This window comes from Lepisma saccharinum, chromosome 21, assembly GCF_977018435.1.
Source record: "Lepisma saccharinum chromosome 21, izLepSacc3.1, whole genome shotgun sequence".
NCBI lineage: Eukaryota > Metazoa > Arthropoda > Insecta > Zygentoma > Lepismatidae > Lepisma > Lepisma saccharinum.
The window spans coordinates 46,257,138-46,263,137 of NC_139249.1; positions in this window are offsets into that span (position 1 = coordinate 46,257,138).

Below are 6,000 nucleotides of genomic sequence, written 5' to 3' on the forward strand. Positions count from 1 at the left end.
TTTATTCGTTGGTAACAGTACACCTTGGCATTCTACTTTATGGTAGAAAAACAGGAGGTGGTTTCGTGCGGTTTCATCCCCACTATTTTTCTCTCTCTCAACGAAAGGTGCTTCCCCACTCCTGCTCTACCGTTTGATGGCCTCGAGGTGCAGGAGTTAAGCTCACGCTGCATGGAGCGCTAATTTGTCTCCACAAGAACAAGCGAGTTGCTCAAGCCTCAGTTAAAGCATTGGAAAGAGACGGTCAGTGGCGTGCCCAGGGTTTGCATGACCATTTGGGAGATCTGCTTCATTTAGCAGCCACTACTCTATTTTACAACATTTCATTACCTACTTATTGTATGAAGGTTGGGTCAAAGAGAGATTATAACCACCATCAACCCCGCCTCCCTCCCCATGGCCACTCCTCTGAAAATAATAATCTAATGTGGCCTCCTCGAAGGCATAGTGGTAACGTCGTCGCCTTGTAATTAAGGGGTCTCGGGTGCGATACCGGCTTGAAACACATAGTCATTCGGATCCCACTTTAAACTGTAGGTCGAGTCTCGATTAGCCTATCTGTGCATAAAGTGGACTTAAGACAAAAACTGAAATTAATCGAACAATAATCTGATTTAGCAAAGTGTGAAATGGTTTACGCTTAATGTTTTCCTTTAAGACCGTCCTGGATCTCTAGCCTGCGATATGGTATTCCATATTTTGAAGAAATGCAATGGTTCAGAATTAATTCTAAAGCGCTCAGCACTCAAGCTGATATTTGTGAAGCTTAATCCCTGCTGTATATACATATATCTGTGAGTGATAGAAAATAAACTCACTGTGCCACGATATTATCGCATGTATCTAGACAACAACGCAACCAAACCACACTAAGATGCTCTGAACGGAATTCTAAACCGATGTTTCAGGTGGACCCTTCTTCCCCAGTGCATGCATGTAAAGAACATGAACAGAAAAAAATCTATCTTTTTTCCATTGACAGGTATTTTTATTTTCTCTTTCCCCCCAAAACAATGTGACTTTATTTACTATAATAAATCAATCAATTGACTACTAACTTACTTTAGAAAAGTGTACGCCCCTCACCTCTTACAAAAAGGAGCATTAGCCTGCAGCATGATTTCCTGAAACTTAACATTATCCGTATTCGCTTCCATCGTTTTACACACTTTTTAAACAGTTTTCATCTCCTTAAAATTGTATCCAAGAGCACAGATGAACTAACTTAGAGTACCACAATATATAGTAGAATAGGTTAGTTAACCCCGTTTTCAATCCTTTTGGAACAGAAGATAATGTTTGTAAACAATATTAACTTTGTGTTGAGTTATTAGCAAATAGGTTCTTTTTTGTAGCAGCACCTTGCGTCTTGCAACTCAGGTCCTGCGACACCGTCTAATGACGTAGTAAAGAAGACGTTTTTCACTTATAAATTGCTAAATATTTTCTCATTTATGAAAAACTATGTCGCATGAAGTTGTGTAATGTAAATTTTGGAAATCACAAAAATGTATTTATTGTTACTCCCTTAATGGAGTTCGAATGCCTAAAATATATAAGAAATATGAATTTACAAAGGAAAACCTGCGCTGAAACGGTAACGATTACTCAAACTATAACGTTAAAATTTCATCTTCATATACCTAACAGTTTCTGTGAAAAAGGAACATAAAATTTCGACAATGGGTCTTACATTGTCCAGATAGGCAATTCAAACACCCCTTAAGGCACCCTGAAATAACTTGATCTGCGAAAGCCTATGATGTTTACACAAATATATTGAACATGTTCATACTAACCATGCTGTAAAATGAACAATTTTAGTAATTATAACAATGACACTAAAGCAGTGGCAAGCTGAAAACTAATGCGAAGCCGAGTCCTTCCTGTGGTGTGCTTAATAGCATCTGTGGTTATCAAAGAGCGACAGACAGAACGTGGAATAAGTGGTACTCACCAGCTCTGTGTGAGTTTTCTGCTCCCAGGAGGCAGCACTTGTAGTCTGACTGTCGTTGTCGTCCCTGTGTCACTCTGTTGCCTCTGAAAAGGACAAAGTAAGACGTAAATCAACCAAGTGCTGTAATGCAATTTATTCTCAGCTGAACCTAAATGCTACCAGTCAATAGCCCGTCTGGTTCGCTACACTTTTTGACACAAGGTGTAGTGCAAGTGTATCCCAAGTGTAGTGCAAAAAGACGATAAGCTGTGTTCAAGTTCAGTAGATGCCTGTCTGCTACTTTCATCGTTCATTTGACCATACACCACACTGTACACCGCTCCAGAATGTATTGCAAACGGTGGAGACACTAAATACACTACGTGACACCAAATCAACACGAAGTAAATGACTCGATGTTGCCCTTTGTAATCACCTAGACGCGTGAGTGCAAACAAGAGTCAAAAAAGTGCTGCGAATAGACGGGAATAATTAAGCCAGCGGCCTTACGTATTCAGACTGTCATGAGCTAGGTAGAACACACACACGCTCTTACTAAAACGGACTAAAAAATCTTAATATTTTTGTACACAAGCAATCCATGAGTAATAATCACACGCCCCCCCCCCCTTGTTATGTCTGAAATTAATAGTCCTTTGCTGATGTCTGGAGCGAACCGAGAACCTCTTAATGGTAAGTCTTGATTTTACAAACGTCTGACTTGTCTGGTTCCCGCCTCGATGCCATACCTAGATCTCTATCATCCAAAAATAATATGGTCTTTATTTTAATTGCTAGACAACCATTTTTGCTGTCGAGGTCATCTTGCATCCTATGTAAGCGAGCATTCTTTTTTTGTGAGTGTCTCTCCATCAATTTCATCATATCATCATATAATGACTCATCTTCGCGATTAACAAAAAGTGGCAGAGAAGCGAAGTAAAATAAACCCAATCAATCAATTAAAGCATTTGTCTGTCTTGAAAGTTTACCTGCTACTAACAGGCACGTCTCTTGGCAGGTGCTGTTGCTGGCTCCTTCGATGTCATAGCCTCGTTAGGAAGTTGAACTTTGCTCCATCATCCAGTACACATGGCTCGTTGAAGGTGTCGTAGCCTGAGAAATAAAATGTAAGTTTCTGTACAAATCAAATCATTTTATTTCTTTGCAATAATAATAGCTACCTAAAATGTACAAAATGCGTAATTTTAGTTTGCCGACATCTGCAGGAGATATCTAAATGTGATTTCGAAGTTTTCGAAAGTATGTTTTATAGCGCCCTCCGTGGCGGAATGGTTAGCACAGCATGCTACGATGCCAGAGGTCCCGGTTTCGAATCCCGGCCTGGGCATGGGTGTTCCTTGTGAGGATACCTTCATCAATTTAATTCAATTTCATTGTATCATCACTCATCCTCATCTTCGCGATTAGCCAAAAGTGGCGGAGAAGCGAAGTAAAATAAACCAAATCAATCAATCAATCAAGTCAAATCGAAAAATAACATTTTTTTTGTACACTTTGTATACTTGGACTACTATTTTAATCAAGTAACATTTGTTTTTTTTTATCCAGATTTATCAGTTTGCACGCATTATCTCTTCTCTCTATATATAAAAATGGATGTATGTGTGTGTGTGTGGGCGGGTGTGTATATTTGTTTGTTCCGGCATAACTCTCGAACGCCTGGAGCGATTTAACCAAACTTGGTACGCGTATCATTTGCAACCTGGAAATAAATACTAGCACCCCTAGGGATGGTGGTGGGATGGTGTGACATGTAAAAATAATCGAGAACCACCGATATTAAATTCCACACAGACAGACATCCGTAACTCTATGCAATCCGAACAACGATAGTGTTTCTCGGGTTGTCTAACATTCAGGCTGTGTTGCGAATGGAATCCATAGTTTTCGTGACACTCCCAATACGGTACAACTCCAAGTTCATCACCTATCGGCAAGGGGGTTGAGAGGGGGTGAAAAATAAAATGCCACAAATGACCTAGATTAGTGTCGAATCCATATTTTTCGGAGTCGCTAAGCTAATTGGTGACATTCACGATCACATTTAAAATTAGTTACATTTTACGCTTTAGTTAGAATTCATTATTTTCCTGTCTAATACAAGATTGGGATAAATAAATCCCCGGGCAACGCCGGGTAATCAGCTAGTATTAAATAAAAATGCCAGTGTTATAGTGGTTAGGGCATGGTGAAATATAACTAGGTGTCCGAGGTGCAGATCTCGTTTTCTGTGTTTGTTTCTTATCCATCTTTGTCATGGATCTCTAGAGTCACCGCAGTGTTCATTCTTAATATTTCGAGTGTAAAGCTTATCAAAAATGTATTTCTTTATGCTCAAAAAAGGTTAGTTGGAACTGCAAATTAGAAATCGAACCCTTTCACTGTGTCTAGGAATCGAATCCGGGATTCCTTGATTACAAAGTGACATGTTTTACTATTGCGTTATACCTTATTGTTGTATTTGAAATATTTACACATAGACCAAAAAATGTCATTTTAAATATGCGTAACTGAGAATTATAAAAAAGGAGGCCAATGAAAGATTTTGCAAGAATACATGTTAAGAAGTGTTATTACAAAATTCAGTTGATACGTCCTAACAGACTATTATTTGTAAGAAATTTCTGTTTGGCATATATGTCAACAACTTTATAATAGTAATATTAAACTCAATACCATCCTCAATTGTTTTAAATACTGTAGTGTGTACAGTAATATAAAATCTGACTTGAAAGTTAAAGCAATATAGGTAAAAAGGTAAAGGTAAAGTGTTCCCTGTGCATAGCACCACGCCATGAAGGCGTATAGGGGGTGTGGGGGTAACGCCCCACACTTTCTTGATCCGGTCGTGAGTGGAGTGATGTGATCAGCATCACGCCCCTGACCGCCTTTACCCCCCAGTGTTTCCCCCAGGTACCCATGTTATTCGACGTTAAGCGCCGGGGCCGCTTCCATCGTTAGAAAAGTTCCCGGATTTGAACCGGCCGGGGATCGAACCCGGGACCTTTAGCATGGTAGTCAGACGCGTTACCGACTGAGCCACCGCGGCCACAATATATATAGAGAAGGACAAATAACAAATACTGCAATGATTTTTGTCAATCTGTGTAAAAGGAGTTTTTTATACTACAAGAATCATAATTCTCACAAGAAACTAAAATTTTAGAACTGGTAAAGATGGTCCGTTGTAATTTCGGTTAATGCACACTAACCTATTTAATGAGTAATGGAATTCATTATTCTGTTTCTGTAGACGAATTTACCACTCACCTCCTTATGATAACAAAATAACATTCCTGATGATAATTAAATTTTGAAATCTTAACATTTTGTGAGAGAGCAAATGCTCGAAGCGGGGTGGGGGACATGTAGGGGATACTATCCCCTCAGTTAAGAATATTTTCGTAAAGCATTCCCCAGATGGATAATATGCATTGGCATCCCCCACCTACTCCATTGTCCCCATGTTGCTCATACAACCATCTTCCCCTTCCCCTACCAAGCATAACATCAAGTATTAATTTCAACTTCGAGCACTGGAGCGAGTAAAAACAAACATGTGCTATTTATATTATTATGTAAGCTCTAATTACCTTTTGTTCTTTGAACCGCATTTCAATATAGACTCAGCTTTTAATAGCGTTCTAGTATGATCATTTCTATGGGAACGATTAGCATACAAGTATTGTTGGCTTCCAAGAATAATAGAATTCACATTATCAAAAGAGCACTCACTTGTACGTACATTGTCGTAACAACAATAAGATTAACAATCATCTTGATTTAATAGCCTTGAAACACCTTTTACGCAAACGTTTTTTGGTTGCAAGGGTAGGAACGCAAAAGTTGTCGCGTTTTAGTGATTTTGAACAACACCTTCATGTGAATTTTCAAGAGTTAGGTTCACACAATCCCAATTGACGTCATCAGATGGTATGCATTTGAGTATACACCCAGACAACTCAATCTTATGTAATTCTAATAATCTTGCTAAGAACAAAAAATTAATGTTCTGGTACCCCGTGCGTTACTACAAGTTA